The following is a 25,224-nucleotide window of genomic DNA, read 5'->3' as shown; positions in this document are numbered from 1 at the left end:
TAAAGATATGTGTGAAGATATTAAACTAAGAAACAAAGTTGAAGACCAATCGCTTCTACTTTGTTAAATTTTAAGCACAAAAGTAACCCTATGTATTACTTGTCATTTACAGTTCACTTGTCATTTACAGTAAACATCTTACAGTTTATCCTATGTATGAGTGTCCGCTAAATCACAACCGTTATGTGCTGATTATGTGTCTTTCACAAGAATGAAACACTGGAAAAATAAAAGTAAATCCATAAGTGCATTTTGATAATAATAAGACCAAAACGATAAAGGAGGTCCACTTTAGATCAGCATTGTAGAATCTGAACAAAAGCCTTACCAAGATTACAAATGTCTTCTAAATGTAATTGCTTTTGACAGTAGCAATACTTAATTACGTATAAATATATTTTGATAATGACCAAAAATAGATGACTAGTGTTGTAGTTCAGCCCCAACTGAGACCAGACCTCGCAGTCTTTCTCTCACTCCCCCTACCCTCCGAGAGAATAGGGAGAGATAATATAAGAAAAAAGGCTCGAGGTTTGAGATAAGAGCAGGGAGAAATCCTTAAAGTTACCGTTACGGGCAAAACAGACTCAACTTGGGGAAAACTATTCATTTATTACTAAAACAAAAGTGGGATAATGAGACAGAGAACAAGATAACCTCCATCCACCCCTCCCTCTTCCCAAGCTTAACATTATCTCTACTACGTTCCCCCTCCTGGAGCGGCACAGGGGGGAAGAGGGAATGGAGGTTATAGTCAGTTCATCACAGGTTGTTTTAGGCCACTGCTTCGTTGTCGGGGGAAGAACTCCTCACATTCCTCCCCTGCTCCATCGTGGGTCCCATCCACGGGCCACAGTCCTTCATGAAACTGCTCCGGCGTGGGTCATCTCTTCCACAGGGTGCAGTCCCTCCAGAACAGCTGTCCCAGCGGGCCCTCCACAGGCCACAGCCTCCTTCAGGTGTCCACCTGCCCTGACGTGGAGTCCTCTACAAGCTGCAGGTGGATCTCTGCTGCTTTGTGGGCCTCCATGGGCTGCAGGGGGACAGCCTGCTCCACCATGGTCATCACCACAGGCTGCAGGGGAATCTTGGCCAGGAGCCGCATTACTCCTCCCTCTCCTTCTTCACTGACCTTGGCATCTGCAGCCGTTCCTCTCACAAGAAAAATTCTTCACAACAGGCTGGCAGATGCCTCTCAGAATCTCTTCACAGCTCATTTCCTCTCCACTTCTTGCAGCCACGCTGGGCCTAGATGGGTCCAGAGAGCCTCCCGGCGGGAGGCCAGAGGGTGAGGCCTGCAAGGCCCACAAGGCTCGCACCTCCCCCTCTCTGCCCCTGCTCAGCTTCTTCACATCATGTCTCCTCTTTTTTTTTCTGTTTTTCCCCTTATTAAATACGTTATCGCAGAGACATTATCAGGGAATATTCTGCTACCAATTGGCTTGGCCTTGGCCAGCAGCGGGTCCGCCCTAGCCCAGCCAACTCCACTGAACAAAGGGGGAGCAACGTCTACCAGTTTCCTGTAGAAGCTGCCACCATAGCCCCCCTCTCACTAAGTAAAACCAGAACAAGTAGATCTGCAGAGCTTTTCTGGTTTTTTTTTTTGGAGGAGGAGGATTGTTTTGTTGTTGTTGTTGTTGTTTTTTTTTTTATTATTTTTTCTTCTGTCTTTAAGAATGTGTTTGGATTAAAAGGTCAAGCATTGAAAAGAATTAAATGTGTGCCCAGCTAGCTAGTCACTTATAAAGTGGATAAAGCTTAAATATGCTTAAAGTTTGAAGGAAGAGGAATGTGAAAGTGTGTAGCAGATAAGAAAGGAATAATTGGTTCTCTGTACACGAGATTTTCAGGACAAAAAGTAGGGTACTGAAATGGTTTTAAGACAAACATGAAGAAAAACATTTTGACCATAAGGACAGCAAAGCACTGGAGAGATGTGGAGTCTTCAGATTTTTTCTTTTTAATTCAGGATCATGTTTAAAACAAAGTATTAAATGTGTGCTCTTAGCATAGTTATTAAGCAAATAACCAACACTGATTAACACAGCATTGAGATCAAAATAGTACATATATTTAAAAAGATGTTAGTACATGCAAGCTGCAATAAGATCTTCATCTCCATCTGCTACATACCAAGCAAAGTCTCATCCAAATCTCTCAAACTTGCAGTTGTTCAATGTTATCTACATGTACACTTCCAAAAACCTCAGGGAAATGATCCAAACTACAAGTTAAACGTGCACAACTGAAGCATATATATCTAGCTCAGGGACACACAATACACCATTACACACTAAGGCTGTGGTAAAGCTAGAAACTGAATCAGGATCTTTTAAACCATGGCTGAGTTACTTAACCACAAAGTTAACTTTCCTACTGTAGCATTATCTCCTAAGTATGAGGCCTATCTTTCAGTACATGGTGAAGTTAATGTCTATTGATCAAACAACATCATAATTAAATGGAAACAGCAATATAACTACTTTGCTAAATGAAAGCTTAACCTAGGCACTACAACAGTAAAATGGGGCTACAGAGAGTAGACATCTGTTGTCTGTCTGCACACCCAATATGAGAGGGAGGAAAAAAAAATGAAAGATTGTAGCTTTATCAACACTTTTTTTTCCTCTGCATTATCCAAATTGTACATTTTTCTAAAGGAAAAATAACATTTTAACTTCACTGAACATGTTCATCTGATGTGCCTAAAACTGTAATGTGTATCAGATTCAGGGGTCAGAGACAACCTTACTCTAAAGCAACGGGTGGGACATGTGACCTGTACTGCATCCAGCAGCATGAAGAGGATATGAGTTGCCCTACATCTCTGGTAAACCCAGATCCATCTGGGTTAGATGGATTAGATGCCTCTGATCATTTATATGGTGTTTCCATAAAGACAATTATTTAAGCAAGACTCTATGTGCTGATATTTTGTGGAGTTTTGTTTATGGAACATCTAAAAAGAAAAACAGTGGATAATGCTGGAGTAGGGGACTGTGCTTTTCTCAGGATTATGGAAGCCATTATCTGGGCTAGAAAGTGAATTATGAACTTGCGGGAAGTGACTGAGCCATGCTAATGAAAAACAGTTTACCTATAAACTGGGAATTGAGGAGAACTTACTGTTTAAACTGTTTCTTACTGCTTTTGTTATTGACTACCCAACAGTTCTCAGCTTAGGGAAACCATCTGAGATTTTTTTTACATGCTTAAATGAATAAAAGTTGTCGTGGTTTTGTTAGTGAGGGGGGGCCTAAGGTGGTAGCTTCTGTAGGAAACTGCTAGAAGTCGCTCCCCTTTGTTCAGTGGACTCGGCCGGGTCTATGGCGGACCTGCTGCTGGCCAAAGCCGAGCCGATTGGTAGCAGAATGTTCCGTGATAACGCCTCTGTGATAACGTATTTAAGAAGGGGAAAACAGAAAAAAAAAGAGAGAAGAGAAGAGAAGATGTGAAGAAGCTGAGTAGGGGCAGAGGCGCAAAGGGGGAGGCGCAGGCCTCATGGGCCTTGCAGGCCTCACCCTCTGGCCTCTCGCCAGGCAGCCGACCGGGCCCAACTTGGTCCGGCCGGGCTGCAAGAAGTGGAAAGGAGATGAGAAGTTAATAAGATGTAAAAAAGATCCTGCGAGACATCTACCAGCCTGTTGTGAGGAACGGCTGCAGATGCCAAGGTCAGTTCAGAAGGAGGGGGAGGAGTAATGCTGCTCCTGGCCAAGATTCCCCTGCAGCCTGTGGTGATGACCATGGTGGAGCAGGTTGTCCCCCTGCAGCCCATGGAGGTCCACGGAGGAGCAGAGATCCACTTGGAGCCCGTGAAGGACCCCATACCGGGGGAGGTGGATGCCTGAAGGCAGCTGTGGCCCATGGAGGGCCCGCTGGGACAGCTGTTCTGGAGAGACTGCACCCTGTGGAAGAGTTGACCCACGCCGGAGCAGTTCCACGAAGGACTGTGGCCCGTGGGAGGGACCCCACGCTGGAGCAGGGGAGGAACGTGAGGAGTTCTTCCCCCGACCACGAAGCAGCGGCGTAAAACAACGTATGATGAACTGACTGCAACCCCCATTCCCTCTTCCCCCCTGTGCCGCTCGGGGGGGGGAAGGTAGTAGAGATAATGTTAAGCTTGGGAAGAGAGAGGGGTGGATGGAGGTTATCTTGTTCTCTGTCACCTTATCCTGCTGTTTGTAGTAATAAATGAATAGTTTTCCCTAAGTCGAGTCTGTTATGCCCATGATGGTAATTTTAAGGATTTCTCCCTTTCCTTATCTCAAACCTCGAGCCGTTTTTCCTTATATTTTCTCTCCCTGTTCTCTTGGAAGGTGGGGGGAGTGAGAGAGAGACTGCGTAGTCTGGTCCTGATCAGGGCTGAACTACGACAAAAATAAATATTGCTTTTATTTTGCTTCAAATTATTTAACCGAAATTATACAGAAGGAAATGTGGCTAGCCTTGTAGCTATCCTAACACAGTGTTGATGAAAGAAACAAAGTATATATTCAGGATGTGTCATTAAAGCAGCTGACTAATGAGTAATCTTGAACACCCACAGACAAGTGGAGATTTGAAGGAGATGACATTTGAAAAAAAACTAACCGGTTAGGAAAGCAAAAACACTGATTTCAGGGATCCAAGGCCATAGACATCAGCTCATTGTCAGAGAAGAAAGTTTGGAAACTCAGATGGAAGCAGTGACATCACTTTAGTCATAAAAAAAAGGAAGGGATCTGACAGGGTGAACAGGGACAAGAGGAAGGGAATTTGTAATAACTTCAGTTTCTCCCTATCTCTATGGCAGGATTTATAACAGATTTGGAAAATATGGTGTTAAACCAGGCAGCATAAAGAAAGCAAATGGAAACAGGCTCAACTGTGAGGGGCAAAATACTGAAGAAGAAAACAGATCTCTTGATACCAGCTGAGAGCAGAGAGATCAGAGCTCAAAGGAGCTGATCTTCAGGGAAGAGTGAGGAAATAAGCCTGAGGCACTGGGATAGCTGGTAGTCTGCAAGCAAGTGCGGTAGATTTATAAGGTCTAATACCTATTTGCTATATCAAAGTGAGAGAGTGTTAAAGAGAGATAGCTTCACTATTGTAGGAGACTTTTGCTGGCAATGGTGGTCTGTGGAGTAATCCTGTTTGTACCTCTCTTCCCCTCAAAATGCAAAATAAGAGCTCTGACATGCCAGGAAACAGAGAAAAACTTATAGATGCAATAGTGTATGTGCTCATGGCACAAAACCCTGTGCATGTTGTTTTTGGGTCAAGGTAGTCACTCTGATGTAAGGTAGTAGCTTCTGCCTTGAATGCAAGCAACAGGATAGAAGATCCTGGAAAAAGTCTTCTCTAAGTAGAGGACCATATGTTGACATGAAAAAGCTAATGTAAAACACTAGAATCTAAATATGAAATACATTGTTTGGTGTGTACCTAAGACTATTACTATGCAAGCAAACTTCCCGTTCGTTTCACGGGAAGAGAATAATTTAAATTTGGGTTAAAAACCTACATGCACTGTTGAACATAACATATAGAAATCTATGAACAACCTTCTTTGAAGTGTCTTGGGAACTTGTAAGGCAATGATCCAGAGCTGGAAGCCTGTTGTGTTAGAAAATCTGAGATCTCTTTGCCTTGTAATATAAATCTCTGATATCTGGCTCTGAACAATCACGTAATCTAGACCCTTTACAGAGAGACTTTTCTATTGAAAACACTCCATGAACATTTAGTCATTGGCTATCCTTACATCTTTTATATCCTAAAGCCAGGAGTCATTAAATTATGTAAATTAAATGCAATGTTTTGCACTGTTATTCCTACATTGACCCTAAGAATTTGTATTTGATGTATTATTTTCCCTGAAGCATTGAATCTTTCAAAACATCTAGTCTTTCTTTCACTAGTGAACAATCAATTATGATATTATTATTATTATTATTATTATTATTATTATTATTATTATTACATTTTCTTTTTCTAAATTGTGTTTGACTTTCAAACTCAAATTTTTGACTCTTATTATAACTGACTCTTATTATAACTGTATCTACTGTTTTAAAGACTTTGTCACTTCCTGGAATAATGTTTTGTAAAGTTGTTTAGAATATGGTAACCAAATCATCATCTGCGCCTTGATTTAAGATTTTTAAATAAATTGTACCTTTAATTTTCTGAGTGAGGGATAACCTCCTTCATTCCTCTGGGAGGACATAGACCTGGAAACATGTTTTAATGGGGTAGATTTACCTATCATGTCCAGAAGAAGGGACAGCCCTGTTTCGTTATCTATCTGATCTCTGATGAATATAAGAAGAGGGACACAGTAGCAGAGGGCAGGGAAGGCTCATTTATGCAGTTCATTAGGTTAGTGAGGAAATCTGGCATCTTCAGAGCCTGGCCTGACAGACGGTATCCTCTGGAAGAGGCTGGAATCCAGGATCTAGCAGGAAACCATCTGAATTGTCTACTTCCAGAGGAGGAGTTGAGATCAAGGGTCTAGCAACTATTGAAAAGCAGTTCCTAAATAATTTATTTTTAAGCAATTGCTTGTACAGGTGTGGGAAAGAAAGTCTGAAAAGGGGAGAAAAAGACTTTTACAAGAATAGAGAAGATGTAGGAACAGTCCTGGAATTAATAAGAGAAAGTTGAGTAAATGGCTTCACAGGTATCCCTCTGCTAACACTGAAAGTAGTGAGTGAGTTGCATTTCTTCTATTTATCTCCCAAAGACAGTGATTATCAAAGATCAAAAGAGCTCTTGAGATGCAGAGGTGCAAGAATGACCTAGATTCACTCAGTCCCCAGACCACAAAGCCCTGAAGATGGGGAAGGACACAGCTATATCCACTTTCTCAAGGATACAGACCAATGTGGTGAACATTTCCATGTTCACCTCAAGTCTGAAACAAGCTTGGCTTGAAAAAAGCTTTCAATCAGAGCTTGAAACCAGCACCTTATAACATCTCTTAGCGTGAAAATTCTCTTTAAAACTTTTTCTGTTATGTTTGTTCCCTTTGATACACAAAGGTTAAGCCTGAAGGCAGCTTTCTTTGAAAGCAAGAGGGGAAAAAATCAAAATACTCAAGCTACAACATTATCTTTTGGAGCATGTTCAGTTTGGACATCTTAGTTGCTCGTATCTTTTGATCTTCACTATATTTCTTGAGGCTGCAGATACATCTAGAAAAAAAAATGAATATGTGGTGAATATCCTTCTGTAGCTGTGCATAGGACATGATTTGCTAAAAAAGGATCATTTGCTTTTTGATCACCTTCACCTAGGCTGTCACAGCCGTGATTCCTGTGGAAAAGAAGAGAAGCAACAAGACAGCTCTTCATCTCATACTTTCTCTCCAGTCCAAGCAAGTTCTTGGTGAAGAGGCAAAAAGAAGGAGTATGGGGAGGTACCTTTACTGACTTCTTCTTGGCAACTACATTATCCATTTGTGTATATGCATCTGAAGCAACTATCAGCACAATGCTAAGGAATACTAGTTACATCTATCTTTTTTAAACCCTTCGATCATGCTGTCTCTCTGTCAACATGTTTTCTCCTGGGATTAACGTTATCCGTCTGGCAGCCATGGAGTTAATTTTCCTCATAGCAGCCCATATAGTACTATGCTTTGCATTTTTAGCTAGAACATTGTTAATAACACATCAGTGTTCTGGCTGCTGCCGAGCAGTGATTGCACAGCTTCAAGGCTTTCTTTCCAACCCATTTTCACCCAAAGGCCAGTAGGCTGGGGGCAGGCAAGAGGCTGGCAGGGGACACAGGCAGCACAGATGACACAAACTGACCAAAAGGATATGCTGTACCATATGATGTTGCACTTAGCAATTAAATTTGAGGAAAAGGAAGAGGATGCAAAGCTAATCTTGGTTATGGCATTTGTCTTCCCAAGCAAGTGTACACTATGTGCACACAATGTGAACCGAGGCCCTGCTTTCCTGGAAATGGCTGGACATCTGCCTGCTGATGGGAACTAGTGAATAAATTCGTCTTTTTACTTTGTTTCTGTGTGCGGCTTTTGCTTTTCTTATTAAGTTGCCTTTATTTCAACATAAGCTTTTCTATCTTATTTTCTCCCCCTGTACTATTGAGGAGTAGGAGTGAGAGAGTGGCTGAGCCAAGGTCAGCCCTCTACACAGTCTTTAAAATTATACTTCTCAGATCAGTAGGTAAGTGAAGATTAACTTCTGCTGCTGCCCTGTGCAACACTTCTCTGAATTCTGATTATTTCTGTCATTTGAATGATACAACCTTATAGTATTATTTTTCTTTGATAGTATATCAAGGACACTATTAGGTCCTATCAACACACAACTGTTTCCAACTCTGATTATGTGTGTGACTTTTTGTCATACCATGTTTCTGTGAGTATGGCTTTCACCTATTCTTGCAGCCCCAGTTTCTTAAATCAGTCTAGCCTTAAGTCATGTCTACACTGTTAAACTCTGTATTGTGTTTTACTCTGCCCTGAGATTTGTTTGTGTTTTCATAATGAATCTTCTGAAGATTTCTAAATTAAGAAATATAATACATATATGTCTAAAACTATACACAATTAAATGTGTTCCACTGCTAAGTATGTATCTGTTTGTGCCATTAATATGTCCCACTTTCTCCTTTATGATTGGGTTTTTAAGGTCACAAAAGTATATTGATGTTTCTGGCTAATGAATCCACTTTTCTGTCATGTCTCTAGTGCAATATTTCTGCCTTGAATATTGGCAAACAATGAAGGAGAAGCTTATGTCTTAATTCAAGTTCTACAATGGTAAAAGGAAACAAGAGTGAAAGAGCTGAATATATTTAATCCAAGTACAGAACTGCGAAGTAGAAGAATGCTTACACTAAAACAAATAGTATGATGTGTTCTTGAGGTCACTTGTGGGTGGGCTGTTCATTTTGTGCTGCTATGTTGCAATTATATCCTGCTGAGTGCAGGAAAAGTTAGCCAACTTTCAACCTCCCTAGAACAAAAATCAGCATGTTGCCATTTTTCTCCTCTACCAAGATGTCATTGTCAGCTCAACTTCCTGCTTGGTTCTTGGATGTTTTCTGTTTCATCTGATTCCTCACATCATCCAGAGACAAGCTTCAGTTACTTCCTTTCTTGTCTTTTGCACAAAATGGGAAAGTGGTTTCACAGTGCCCCTAGGGATACGAGCAAAAGTAAATGATATTTTAACATTTTCCTCAAAATATTCCCTCCAATACACAGATTTTTTTTGCAACTGTACAAGCTTATAATAGGAGCAAATACAATGGTCCATGCTCCGTGAACTGTATTCCAGTGTAGCTTCTGGCTGTGTGGGTGGCTTATGACTTGGGACAAGAGATTTGTGAAATGTGGGAAAGTGATTGCTACATATGTGTTACAGAAGTATTTTGCAGGTGAAAAAGAAAGCATCAAAAATGAGGTTTTGTTTGTGTCTCTGTTGGCTGTGTTGGGATTTTTTTTGTTTGGGTTTGTTTTTTTTTTTGTTTTGTTTTGTTTTGGTTTTTGTTTTAGGAATATAGCTAGTTTACGTTAGTCAGAGCTTGATTACAGTCATATAGGAAAATACAAGTACATCCCAGAATAGGATTTCAAAATGCCTTCTGCTGATGTTAACTAGTTTGCAAATGTGATTATTATTAAGTGATATTTGTTCTATTGACAAAAGTGGCAAAGAAACACCAATTTTCTTCTCAATTGTAGTATTAGTAGTACTCATAAATGACCATGCTTGCTAAAATGATGTGAAAAGTGCATTATATCTCATGCCTTTAAGGTGTTGCTACTACCCAAATAAAGAGACGTGGGTTTGACCTTGTAATCACTGAAGAATGAATTAACTGTATGCTAAATGCTTATTATTGATCTCCAACTGAGTATTCATATCATTAAGTTCTGCAGGTGCTTAAGTGTGTGCAGGATTGGTGTTGATTCCTTTAAAAATAGACCTCTCCTTCCAGGTTTGTTCAGCTTTGGAGGAGTATTGCTATAAAGGTCTGAGCTTGCTGTCAAATGTTGTCACTAGATACAATAAGATGTATTTAAAGAAAAATACATGTAAATATTAATAACGTAAGAAGCATAAGCAGAATCATTGGGTGAATGCAATGAGGAAATATCTATTCAAATTCTCAGCATTTTGTTAAAATCCAAATTTTAAAAAGGAGAAAAAAATATAAGAAATGAATGAAATTAAATGTGGTAAAATAGTCAAATATAGCTTGCCTAGGTGCTTAAAAATATACCAGTAGAGTAGTTTTTCCATGGGAGTCTCATGACTAATAGCACTACCATAGCTAAAATTTCTAAGTCATGAATGTTATCATTTTTGTGCTTTATGAGAGAATGACATAAATAGCACATTTCCTGTGACAGGGAGTACCTGTCCTACCCCATGGATTTTGCCTTTGTCTGCTCGCTGTGCTCAGCACCAGTCAGCGGGTTAACCAGAGGACATGACCAAAAGTTTGGAAGGAACTATGCAAGGAAAAGCAGCAGAGCACTCACTGCCTGGAACATTCAATATTTATGAAAAAAAAAGAGGGAAGTGTCGGTAAAATGGCAAGCACCTCACTTCACTCTTCTCCCAGTGCTTCTCTGGAATTTTATGCTGAAATTTGCTAACGGTACTAAAAAGCTTCAGTACTTCATAAGTCAATGCAGAAATTTAAAGGCTATTTGTACTTTTAGTTAAACTAATAGGCAATTTAGACAAATGCCCCCAAAAAGGGACATACATAATCCATCTCTGCAGTAAGCTTAAAACTGTAGAGCTGTTTTAATGTAAACTGTTTAATTTAATGTGGATGTTTCTGTAGGACTGATATTGAAAACAATAAATGAAGATATTAATCTGTTCAGTGCATAGTCCAGTTAAGACTAAAAGAGTAACACCACTCAAAATAAAGGCTACTTAAGCAATGATAAATTTCATTTGGTTATTCTTGTAACATGTTAGAAGGAAACAGATACATGAGGCTTAAATTTTAAGCATGTGAATTCATTCAAACACAAAATACTTGCCAATAAGTGTTGATCTTCTCAAAAAGTTCAATACCAAAAAATGCTGTTTATATTCACATCACTAGAAGAAAGCCTTTGGCAAATCCAAATTTTAGATTAGTTTAGTTTTCTCTCTGGTGTTCTCAGTGTTTGAACGGACATGTACGCATGTACTGGGTGTACTAAGCAGGAAGTCATTACAGTAATAAGCAAAACTAAATGAAAACTTGCAAAGAAGGTGGAAACTTGGAGATCTCATATTTTGAAGGTCTAGTTTTGACATTTATTTTATATCAGAAACAAATATTCTCTCTTTACTGGAAAAGAAAAATAAAAGGAAAGCGTGGACACAACCATGGGAATTTATAGGCAGATGACATGGAAGACTGAAGGGAAAATATAAAAAAAAAACTTCAGACAGTATGAGAAAGGGAGATCAGGAAGACAGCATATGAATAGAATTAAACAGAGAATAAAGTTTTATATTTCAGAAAGCTTTTTCATTATTTTCTAGTACTGCTTTCTATTATCACTATATTAAGAAGGCCTAAACACTGCCCACTGCATATATCCTCATCCTTTTCAGTTCCACTGATTCAGTAAAACTGCAAAATTTTGATGAAGAAAACCTCAGCAATGTCTGTTTTACTGTGAGGCCTAGCATCTGTTCTAAATAACTGTATTACAGATTTCACTACATAAGTTTCATTTTGTAGCTCTAGTTTGGTCATCGATTTACCATAGATTTACTAAAAAATGTCAACTTCAAAATTAGGACAATGATTGTTTGGCTACTGACATGCTCAGTCAGAAAACTGTAAGTAAAGCACAAAGTGAGAAAGATTTGTTTTGGTTTTTTTTTAATTGGATACTCAAGGTAAGAGGTAGTAGACAACAGGAAACTTCAAGTGGCCAACTATTGTTATTCAATACTGACCCTTGAGACCTTCACTGGCTGAATTTACAGAATTCAAGAGGTTTATAAACACTTCTGTTAAAGTGAGATGAGAAGAATTTCCCATCTGCCAATGGGTACACAACCTACCTATACTGTGGGGGATCAAATTTCTTTGCCTGAAGAAATTTAAGCTCTCAAATCCTATTTCCTAGGAAAATACCCTAAACAGTAGTATCTATGCTTTGCTTTTCTTAGTATCTCCGACACACTTTTATATTTTATGAACATGCATTCATTCAGAGTCTGGAATCCAGAAGAACAGGCACCATTGTTATGGTTTCCTTTATAAACCTCCTTGAAGGTGTGACATGGTTAATAAAAAATATAAGTGTAAAAGTGGCACTTTTACACATACAACTCAGAACTAACCTTACAAAAACCCGACAGCATTGTTTTAACTTGTAAGAATACTGAAGAAAATGGTCTTGATACTTTTTACAGGACTGTAGTTGGAAAAAAAGTGGCAAGTAATTTTTCTATCATATTGAAGTAAATAAAATCCAGTTGATACTCAGTTGGAAAACACTAAAATTCATGGTGGACCCTTTGATGTTTCATTTGTGAATCAGCTGTTAGGACTGCACATGGCATCCTTTCAAATAAATGTTTGCGACAGTGTTCAAGAAGCTATCCTTTCCTGGTTGAGTTGATACTCACTTCCATAGTTGGATCAAAAAGGTGTTAATGATTTTAGGTTTTTTTCCCCTGGTAGCAGTTACTACTCCTTATTTGGGTGCAGCAGCCAAATTTCAACCTTTTCTTTGCAGTCCAGTTGATGTGCAGCTGGGCAGAGCCATACCTTCAAAGTTAGCCCTGCTTGTGAAATGTGGGATGCACCAGGTCATCTCCAAAGGCCCCTTTTAACCTCAACTATTCTATAAGTGTATGATTTATCATTCCCTTTTGTTTCTGTGCCCCACGGATGGAGTGGGACTTTCCCCTGTGTAGTATGAGGTATACTATGGAATTTCTTATTTTAACTGTGAAAAGTTTGACATGGAAGAGGTTCCTTCCCTTTAGTTTGTCACTCTGCTTTTGGGGGTTTGTTAGAATGAGAGATGTCAAAAAATGTTTCCCACAAGTTTATATTTTGTCAAGTTTTAAAGAGAGAATCAGTTCAGAAAATTATGAATAGCTCTATTTATATTTTAGGCTTTAATGAGAAGACTCTTTGCATTGTAATTACTAACTTTGAACTCAGTTATTAGGGATTACATATGAATGACTGAACTGTTACAGATATTTCACTTACAACATTTTGTAATCTTCCTCACTAAGTTCCAACACCTCAGTCAAGTAAAAGAACTTTTGCTCTTTCATAGAAGAGATTTTGAGCTCATGTCTGTATGTATTAGGAGAATGTTCACACCGTGAGTAAGGTTTTCTACATTTAAAAAACAGTTTGCACCTTAAGGTATTCCTTCCTGTCCCAGATCTAGGTAAATATATAGTTTATACTAGTAAATTAACTCTGTTCTCTGTTGCATAAGTTAAACAAGTTGCCACATAGACTAAGCTGCACTGACAAAAGTTCTTTTGCCAGTATGTCTGTTTTAGCTAGGGTATGATTTTTTTTTTCTGAGTACTTAAATAATGCATTATACTGTATAAAACCTTCAAATGCAGAACAAGCCTCCTTTTAAACTTAAATGTTAGTGCAAAACTGACAAACATGAATCTACCTTGTGTAGAAAGTAAGCAAGACTTTTTTTTTTTTTTTTTTTTTTTGCTTATCCTGTCACAAATTGTCCTTTAATTTGAACAGAAGTGACAAATTACATTTGACACAGAAGTTCTTCCCAGGATAATAAATAACATCTGGTTGGCAGATTTGGGGGAAAGACAAGGGGAAAGTCAAGCCTTTATCCAAAACCACACAACTCTCTGCATTAGTGCTAAAATATATTTTTTTTGGCTCTAGTAAGAGAGGTAATTTTTCAGCCAGCAGCTTATGAGGTGCTAACCAGTTTCGTCATGAAAAGAGGCAAGTCAAATAATTCAGCCTAAAAAGTAGGACTACACTCTACGTAGGGCCAGATGAATTCATCCTGCCTACCTCATCTATCTGCTGAGACTCTGCTTGTGTGTGGAGTACGTTAAGGCTTTCTGGTGGGCTAACTCACACTATGTGGCACTTCATGTCTCTGTACTTCCTTTAAAGTCAATGCAACATTCATGATAGGGCTTCACAAGAGACAAGGTAGAAAGGGTACTGGTCTCTGGTTTTTGAAGAGAGGCATTACCTGCCAGATTTAGGAACTCTAATTTGCATTTGGGAGCAGTACCAATGAAAGAAGTAGTGGACACTGCTACTGTGTGTTTAAACATACAAGTAGAGTTTTGGCTTTTTGACTTTTCATTACTGCCTATGGTTAGAATTCTTGGACATAAGGTGGCAGAACCTGCAATCACTGACTTCTGATACGCTTAAAGACATGGAGCTGCAGTTAGATCAGTAGATAGTCCTGTTAAAATTAATAGAAGTTTTTACAAAGTAAGATACTATTCAACCTCTTCCTTGTCAGGAAGGAGTGATCCTTTGAAGATACTACATCTGATCTCCACAAACTGTTAAAGATGTTGCCTTCTCAAGTGATTGCTTTGAACCATGCGCATGATTCTGGACTGCACCTCCTAAGATAGGAAGTGGAAAATTTTGCCTTAAAAGTTAAGATGTGTTTAGATACTGTCTATTAGACCTTGTGCTTGATTTTGGTTGCAGCTAATTCATAAAGTCATTTAAAAAGGAGCCTCAGAGGTATCTTCTCCAAACTCCTGCTCAAAGCATGTTCAACAGTGGCATAAGACCAGGTTGCCCAGGACTTTATTCAGTCTGGTTTCAAAAATCTTCAGGGATGAAGACTACATAACTTTCAGTCTCAGTCGCTAAAAGTTACAAACAGTTACACTATCTGATCTCAAGCCTCTTCTCAGATACACAATATTTTAATCGATAATTTGGTATATATATTTCAGAGAAATAAATCACTTTAGTTTTAAAAATCTCTTTGAGAATGAACTCCGTTTGTTCCTCCATTTTACTGAAAAATCCAGAGGTTAGCAAACAAAGCTAACTGCAAGATGAGATTTCCCTTTGCCATGAACTTTTGTGTAACTTTGCTTATCATGCTCTTCACAACATACCCAGGTCTTCCATGTGGGATAATGAGTTGCAGATGTTCTGTACAAGTAGATACATGGAATATTGTAAGACATCTGACAGAATGGAAATTGGAGCCTTAGAAATCCTTGAATTTTACAGCTAAATGTTTCCTGGGCTCTTTTCGCCACATGTATACCTTTTTAAAGAGAAACTCACTCTTGGTCTGAACTGCGAGAAATACTACACAGTAAATAGGCAGCTACCTCTGTACTTCCAGTTCCAAGTTCATAGTTCTGGGGTATCCAAAATTTATCAACTTTTTTTTTTTTTGCATCTGCCTAGTGCACCTTTTAAAAGTTATAGGATTTTTTTTTTTCATATCTGGATTATGGCTTGGTACTTACCTCATCAACTTCAGCATGTGTATTTCTATTTAGTTCATCATTAAACCAGGAATTAGTATTTTCTATCAGATATTATATGAACATCAGCTTTATTATAATTTAAAAAAATATATATATAATGTGCTGAGTTCCTCTTTCAGCACTTGAGAACATGCTTTTCCCCTCCTCAGGTCAGCTTTTCTTTCCCAACTGTGCTCATAATTACTTTCAGAATTGATTAACTTCCAGTTTATAATGACATGTCTAGTAGTTGTGAAATAACCAACGTCAGCACTTCTTCCAATGTGAGCTGATTCAATTCATTTTATAGTTATTGAGTTGGACATTTCCTCATTATTCAGGGGCTGGTGCCAACCAAGGACACTTAAAGAATCACAACCTCCAAACAAGTAATTTTTTTTCTTTCTTTTTTTTTTTTTGCTTATTGCTATTGTTGTGAGTGTGTAATTTTTAATTTTTTTAAAAATTTTTTTTTTTTTTTTTTTTTTTGTGAAAGTGATGGTACTCTTAGGCAGAAAGCTGAGGTTTGTCATTACAAGCCACAAAGTGAAATCTAGGAGAGTACTCCAGAGCTTGAACTCCTATAATCAGGAAAGTAAATTCTGCTCCAAAAGTTTGAACAAGCTACAAATCTGTCTTGCCTAGATCCTGCATGGCTTTCTATGAGCACTGTAGACAAGTGAGAAATTTTGTTTTTCTTGTGATAAATTTTTCCACAGCGGAAGTTCACCATAGAAAGTCTGAAATTTACCACAGCTCAAGAAAAGATCATTACACATTTGTTTTCCATTTTATTGAATAGCAGAGAAACATCATCCTAAAAATTATGTACACTTTATTTTATTTTATTTTCAAATATATGATAGATAGATTTAATTCTTATACTATTTCACTTTTCTGTTATGAGTATGCTACTATATCCCCCTGTGGAGTCCTGAGCATCTTAACAAATTGCTTAGAAGAATCAGAATCAGCTGAAAGGTTCAGTCCCTTGAAGAGACATAAACTTGTAGATACATACAAAAATGTCTGTAATTTCACTGAAGGCAACAGAAACTATTTGCTGATACTGAGTTACTTTGAATATATGCAATTTTTACTGGGCTAAGAATGAGCCCTAACCTTATTTTCTTACCCTCCCCTATATTATAGAAAGAATAAGCATATGGAAAAGTCCAATAAGAAGTATTTTTAGCAGGTTTTTGTTTAGGAACTTCTGTGAAACCAGTCTGGTAAAAAAACAAAAACAAAACCAAAAACAAAAGAACCAAAAAAGAGTAATAATGTTTTCTATCCAAAACCATCAGATCATCTTTTTTTTTTGCCCAAATATCTTGAGTTTGATAGAATTCAACACATTGCTTTTTTTTTTTTTTAAAAAAAATCAATTATTTAGGTGTTCTAAAATAAGCAATTATCTTTAAAATTTCTTATTTTCAAATGTTATTTTCTTTAGAAAATCATAAATGCTCTAAAAATGATTGAAAATTAGTAACATTTGTGTTAGATCAAATGGAGTGAAGACGGTTTTAAAACACCTGTAGAGTGTGGAAACCATGTCTTTCACTCCTTTTTCAGCTGTCACAGGACTTAAAGAAGTAGCAGTTTAATGTTATAAACTGTGGTGGTCATCTTTGTACTCAACTGACCATGCATATTGGGACATTAAACAGAAGGCACAAATTCTGCTGAAGATAAATGAGGAGGAAAGAACTTCACCAATAAACTCTGCATTACTGCATAATTACTCACAACTCTTTATCGGAAAACTACTGTGTCATTCTTTATTGAAGTGGTAGAACTGGGGAAAGAGTGTTAGTCATAATTTTCAGTCATATCTAAAACTAACCTGATAGAAACCACGCAAGTTATTTAACAAAATTTTGCCTTTGTAAGGCAAAAAATGTTTCCTGATTTCTACTTTTCCAATGTTGATGAACATTGTGTTCTCTTTTTAACTGAACTAATGTACAGAAGCCAACAGATGAACAAGTGTCATGTTGTAGTCTCTGTAATTTCCGTACAAGAGAGCTAATACTTTGGGCCGTTATGCTCATGATTAAAGGTTCCCACAGAATTCACTAGGCTTGAACTAAAACATCATCCTTGCCCCTGTGTGAACAGTCAGAGAGTTCAAATTATCACGTTTTTCCATTGAAATTTGCCCATTATGAAGAATTTTCCAACATGTCTGTGAATTTATTTCCTTAGCATTATTATAATATAAGCCTCTTCCTTGAAAACAAGCGGTAACCAATCTAGTTCTAATCTATATCATTGGCTATCTGTAGATGTAGTCATTGAAATTTTTTACTTTCTGTTTTTGAAGGAAATCAACTGAAGATATTTCTCATCATAGGGATTTCTGAACAATCATTTTACTTTTTTTTTTTTTATCCAAACTGCTACTGTTGCTTCCATACCCTAAAGGGAAAGTGGAAGGCAATACATCCTGATGAGACAATATAGTAGAAATTACTGCAGATTAGCTAGAAAGAAGGTCTCAGTGGTTCTTGCTGAGTTAGTCTTGATTAAATGACACTTCAGAATCCAGAGCTAAGAAATTATGGTATTTTCTATCATGTTGCTACCATCACTTCACAAGAAAATACATAAATTTGTAAGTGACAGGACCGCAGTTATAACAATTTGGACAGCTGTTAATATGAATTTAATCAGTTTCTTGAAAAATCTCTTAAAAAACATCAATGTCCAGCAAAACTAGAGCTAAGGCAAGTATTTTGAAAGAAAAATGAATCCGTTGCCTCGCAGTAGCTACTCGTCATCCACAGTCATTTTAGAAATAAACTATCTGTGCTCTGACCATATACTTGCAAAGAGAATTACTGATCTTTTTTTTTTTTTTTTTTTGAGAGTAGACTTATATGTACTGTCTTTCATCATCTGGACTTTAAAGTTGATCTTGTGACATCCTGTTAATACTTGCTGAGGAATACCTGATATACCATAAGCAAGTCTTAAGACTTCAGTAGAGTACTACTAAACAGATAGATCAGACAGAATAAACCTAATGTCTTCTTGTTCTCAGCATTATGTGTGAATATGTTGTACAGACATATACACAAACAAACATACACAGATGCAGCTATATGTAGATATGTAGTACACGTGTATCTGGTTTCTTTTGCTTTTCTTGAGCTGTTGCATGTGTTTCAAGTAGCAGATATAATCACACTTCTAAACAAAACCAAGTTTTAATCAAAACTGATTTTAATATTTTCTGCTCTTTCAGCTTTGTTTTTAAAAAGACACAGGACACAAGCCTCTTAAAAGAAGTCTGATGGGCAGAAGCAATAAATGCAGATTTTTCACACTACATCAGTATTTTTGAGAAATGGCAGCATGTACATAATGCCACTTTCTCTGCCAGCCAAACCACAATGACAAATGTAAATGTTTACATACAAGAAAACAAGCAACCTGTTAAATAAAAACAAATATTTTAAGATAAAATAAGCATGTATTAGAAAAAATATATGATCTTGGATGAAAACATACAGTATGTCTTTGAATGCTATTTCCAGTGACACGCAAGTTGAATACATACTTAGTGAAAGCCAACAGAGATTGCTATATTATACTCTTACACTCTGATGAGCCCTTCTAATAAAGATGCAAAGTTGTGAGTACTAAAAGATGTCTACAAAGGATGTATTCAAAATATGTAATTTTACATAGAATGTCTTTTCTATGTTTCTGTTTTACAAATATACTTTCTCAGCTTCTGATAATGATTAAGTCACTATAAATTTGCAAGCATGGCATGCATCTGTATTTTTAAAGATTAAGACGACTGAAATTCTTGTGCTTTCAGTTGTACTGAAGACCAAGAAACATGTTTTAGGCAGAAAGTTTCAGGTAGTAATAAAGCATTAATAGTCAGATTTTGCTGATCCAAGTTATTTATTATATTAAGCTGTAAATATATGTTTCCTTTCAATACAAAATCTATGTTCTGCATACTGGTTATTTGAAAATTTACTTTGAAATGTGAAATAAAACACAAATTATAAATTTCTTATGAAACAAAAAGATTTATTGAATTAGCACTGTCTAATAAATCTTTTAATTACACAGTATCATTTTATTATTAAATCTCATCCATTTTCGTCATATGTAATTGAATGCTGTAATTTTAATATTAATTTAATATTGCTGTCAGCAATATTAAATTATTAAAATTATTATAGCTCAATGTCTGTCTTTAACAGAACAAAAAAAAATCTCGCAGAAAAATTCAGAACACTTTCATACCAGATACTTTAGTAGCAGACAGAGCTGTTGCTTCCAACAAAAGTATTTTTCCAATTGAAATTTTTTATTTCAGTATGTTTCCAAATGTGTTAGGGAGTCAGTCATTCTTCTTCAGTTTGCTCATCTATCAACAGTTAAAAAATGTTGTCCAAATGTGTGTAACATGAAAAATAATTGTATAGATGGTGGAAATATAAGAATTTATTAGAAACAAGAAAGCAGATTTATTTCAGTTAGATTATGCTATTCTTTTTCAAACAGGCCTCCAACTAAATAGCCACACTGTAGTCATAATTACCACTTGATTCTGTTTGTAGTTTAAAGCTGAAGAAATATTACTGCAAAGGTATTTTAAGTTGATTCTGATTTTAAAACTCTTTATTAGAATAACTATAAGAGAGCATTTAAACCTTCAAATCTGAACTGGTAATGAAAACAAACGTAACAGTTTACTTGATCTAATTAACCACTGTAAATTTTGACGATTACATTGAGACAGAGGCTAATTTGTAGCATTTCCATAACTGTGGGTGTTTCTAAGGAATCAAAGACACAAAAATCAGATCTATGGATTCAAAACATTGTCCTTCAGTCTCCTCAGTAGTACTTATTTATACAAAAAGCATAGCGGATTCACAATGCTCCATTTACCATACACTAGTGTCAATATGAATAAGTAACGGTTGAAGAATTGGTACTTCTATTAATAGAAAATGAATGAATTTCAAATGCAGCATATTGCAGTAATCAAACACTGCCATATATGGCTTTTAATAGGTTAGGATTTTTAATGGTGCTAAATTGTCATTACAATCTGTCAAATTCTTTTTACAAAGACCATATACATTTGGTGAAGATTAAAGTTCATGTAAGTGACCCTGGGCTTTTTTTAAGCTCATCATAGTTTCTCATACATATATTAGATATAAGTGAGTAGAAACAAAGGTCAAGGATAATCTGCCTGAGCATAGCCTGAGAAAATACTAATTGAGATGGGAAAAAGCCATGCCAAAGGTTGTGCTTATAACAAGAACTTTTATTTGCGTGGTTAAAATAAAACAACTCTTATCTTACATAAAACTGACTAGAAAGAGTGTAACAGTCTCTGGCCTGAGTCATCCTCAAAACCATACTTGCAAGTTTGTGATAATGCTAGTTGTTGTGGTCCTAAATCATGCCAGGGACAGTGCTAAAAACCAAACATTGCATGGTCATTTTACATTTCTATGTACGTATAAGCAATTGTTTTGCCTGAACTCCTACCCTGGCATTGCTTAGATTACCAGAAGAGGTTTGGACATAAAGGCCTGTAACACTTGCAAGGTGAAAGCACTACGGTTTATTGCTATGGTTTGCGTGCAGCCCACTAGTACATCTTCTTGACATTATTATGTAGTTGCAAAGTGTATTAGGCACTGCTCTGCAGCATCTGTCTGTTGCTACCCTTGTCACTTGTCCTTCAGATGTATGCTGACTGGTTCTTTGATTTTGTTTGCTCTAGTCTGCCCATGCAGCACTACTAGGTATGCAGTTATAGTGGGAGCAGCTGAGATGGAATTTCGGATTTTAAAAGTGGGCTATGCCATTGAAATACATATTGACTTTAAATTATGCTGCAAAATTCAAGCATGATGGAGGTTGTGATGCGGATTCTTTCCTCTTTTTAGAAGAGAATCAGAATTTATAAGTATGGACCTGTTATAGATCTGCCTAATTTTTTTAACAGGGTGGCTGTTTGGATCCTTCTAGTTCTTAGTCTTCACCATTCATAAACAGTATCCAGAAAGCTAGTTGCAGCTACAAACATGCACAGGTTTATGGGCTGTATATGATCCAAAACCAGTTGGAATCACCACTTGCAAGTGGAATCTGTCTGAACAAGATTTTGACTTGCCTATCTCTACAATTTTTATGTTATTCCAAATATGAAGCTCAAAGAAAGCGTTGATGGGCATAAAATTTACAAGAAGGATGTCATAAGCAAGAGCAAGAAAAATGGCAACTTTTCATCAATATGTGGCATTCCCAAGAAACGAATGGCATTATGTGTTTAATTTGTACTCCCTTGCCTTAGGCTGTTTTACATTCTGGGAGGAGAGCAGTCTTTTTTGGATGTCAAATCTGTCATTTCTTTGTTTGGATATATAAGGGAAATTCCTGCCTTGCCTTTATGATAAGCAGTTGATGTGGTACAAAATCATGTGGGGAAAAACCTGGTTTTGTACAGTAAATGCCACTGATAATGGAATTATGTGGTTCTTTTATAATCCTTATAAATTCCATTTTTATAATTCTGCTTACCAGTTGTTACTTGACTAACTGTGTAATATAATGTGACAGATGGTGGAGGGAAAAGATAGTGAGATTAATATGTAATTAATATACCTAAATGTAATTAATTTATTTAATATGTATTTTCTAAGGACTTGCTGTATATAGCTGGCTATATATCTACATATCTGATTAACAGAACACTGCAGTTACCATTAGACTTCACTGGACTGCTGAACAAGATCATTGTTAAAATATGTTCCATGTATTGTGGAAACACTTATTTAATGTTCTAGATGCTACATGGGACATCTGAGAGCCCCAGCTGGCAGATTTTACAGATATAATGTATATATATTGTTAACTTAAATTTGAACTGAAAATTTGATTTTAAGATTTAGTCCCTTTAATTACACTGCCGGGTTTGAGATGAATAAAATTAAACAACACTTTCACTATTCATATTTGATAAAGTGAAGTAGTTTAAAGATCAGAAATTATTTCACAGTGATACATCATCAATCTACGGTTGTGTAGTATTATAGAAGAGAGCTCCACAATAACTTAACCCACAGCATTGTGCATTATTCTACTTTGGACTTTACTTATCTAAGAAAAGATAGTTTAATAATTTGAATGAACGTCATTGCTGTCTGAGGATTTGTTTTTTCTTTCCTCAGAGTCTTCTAATGATTTAGGAATATATGGTGCAGTTACGTTTTAATTTATCAATAGCAGCTGATGGGAATATGGTGTTTTAAAGTAAAGAGGGCATTGATCTACAGAGGTTGGATTGCATCCAGTCCTTAATGTCATATTTTTCAGAAATGCTGGGAAACTAGATGGAGGTAGTTACTTTCTATCATCCTGGCTTAATCTACTTCCTTTGGTAGTTTTATGAGATAATACAAGCTCCCTCAGATGAAACAGTGAAAAAAATCAAATAAATGCATATGCTTGACCAGCTTACACTGAAAAAAAAAACAGAACTAGAATTCTAAAGTAGAGCTGAACTGCAAGGATTTATGCAAGAAGAAGGGTTTTCACTTTTTCTTTTTTTTCTTTTTTTTTTTTTTTTTCTCCATAATCTTCTTTTACTTCTCTAGGTGCTATTTGATGGAAAATGTCTAAAATAATTTAAAATCTTCTTGTCTTTTTCAAATGAGTTTACACTATTTTTATTACATATACCTTTGTCCCAGGCTAGGCATAACAGGACTGGGGCTAGAAAAAGGAGTCCCTACTGAATACTGGCTTACAGATTACTAACAGAATTATTAAAGTAGAGAAAACAAGAATCTTTACAGACTGTAAAGCAGCAATGGAGAGACCTTGTAGCTGAAGCCATAACTTATGAGCCCTCAGTCATCTAAACTTCTTGCATGAACCTCTACAGTGGAGAGAAGTAACTGAAAATAAATCATAGCTCTGAAGTGAACAGAATTTTTTCCTTCTCCTTTCCTGTTCCAGAGATTCTGTTATCCCTGCGGATGCAAATTTTCTCCTTTAGTTGTACTTAAAAGTTTTGCACCTTTATGTATCTGGAAGAGACAAGCATTTTATTTAGTAACGCAATATTTTCTTTTTCTTATCTAAGCTACTTTCCAATGCATCCTTAAAAAAAAAAGCCTATAAAAATAATCTTTTAAAGGTAGCATCATCAGTATTTACTGCACCATGTTATAGTCTTTAGTTTGTTATACTGTCTTTCAGATGTGCCTTTTTAATAAGAAAATATCAATAAAGGCAAGTAACTTACCTTAGAGATGCCTTTTTTTTTTTCTTTTAACTATTTAGGAAAAAATTATTCTCTTTGAGATGTTATCCATTTCACCTGAGTTTGACCTTTTGTTCTTTTAAGCTTCATTGGAAGAGCTTGAACACCTGTTTTGAAAAGCCGGGTCCCGCTCTTTGTAAGAAACAAGGAAGAGCATGTCCCTCATGAAAGAGTGAGGAATGAAAAGGGAAACTTTTTGTGGGCACTAGGGTAGACAGATAGTCTATGATTAGATAGCCAGATAGCAAAAGTTGTGGAAGGAAAAGGGAATATGAAGGTTTCTAAAACAGGTGAATGTGAGATAGGGGCGGGAAGGCAAGGAAAGAAGCAGCAGAAAAAATGTAAAATAAAGTGGATGTAAGTCATACATTAATGAAATAGGGATAGTACAGATGTGAGGCAAAAGTTATATGTAAATTAGAAGTATATGACAGTATTAATGTTACTCAGTAAGGGTAAAGCATCCATGCAGTCAGACAACTAAAAATGAAAACGTACATTCCTGATTTTCTTGCTGTGTGAATATCTGCTGTCGGACATTAACACAGCTATAAAGAAGAAACGTGAGATGATACATTTTTTCAGGTATGGACCAGACAGATGAAATGTCATTATTATAATAGCTTGGATAAAGTAATGGCATCTATGATTTTACAAAAGACAAAAACTTGGAGGTGTGGTTAGTTAGAGGTCACAGACTAAACTCCAACAGAATGTAAATCAGATGCAAAGGACAGGTACTGTACTGCTGATGCAAATGAGAATATGTGAACAGTTGTATGGGTTGAGGAGTACAATTAATATTTTCATAAGATATGTTTAACGATCTTCACATAACAATGTTCACAAAGTGAGGTTTTGAATTACCTGGGTATCTACAGTATGACCCAGATGCAGGAAAAAAAAAAAGCAGGTTTGTTGATTAGTGAAAGAATTTTAATACCTTTATAACTAAACATCTTATTACATTTCTACATTATTTTCAGTTCTAGAATATGTCAATAAATTATAGAGTATCAGTGATTCTGCACCAAAGTGCTCAGTTTCCCTTAGGGAATGTAAACCAGGCCAAATTTGTAAAAATAAACTTATTTGTAGGTGCAAGTTAACAAATATTGCTGATATAAGCACTCTAAGAGATCAGTTCAAATGTCACTGCCAATGTGTGTCACAAACAGACTACCAGAATCTGCAGCAGTACAGGACAATTGCCAAGGGAAGGCAATATGCTTCTGGAAACAAATAACCATTCAAATTAGATTTTAACACACACACAAAAAAAATCCCAGACAAAGATGTGTGGACGTGTGGCTCAGTGTTGTAGGATAATGATTTGACAAGAGAGATAAGATTTGTAGGGAGAATTAATGCTTATGTATACACATGCACACAGATCTTTATACATAATTATACAAATTAGACCAGGCTTTTGGA

The sequence above is a fragment of the Chlamydotis macqueenii genome, chromosome 2 (genome assembly GCF_036417535.1).
Source record: "Chlamydotis macqueenii isolate bChlMac1 chromosome 2, bChlMac1.mat, whole genome shotgun sequence".
NCBI lineage: Eukaryota > Metazoa > Chordata > Aves > Otidiformes > Otididae > Chlamydotis > Chlamydotis macqueenii.
This window is presented reverse-complemented; position numbering follows the sequence as displayed.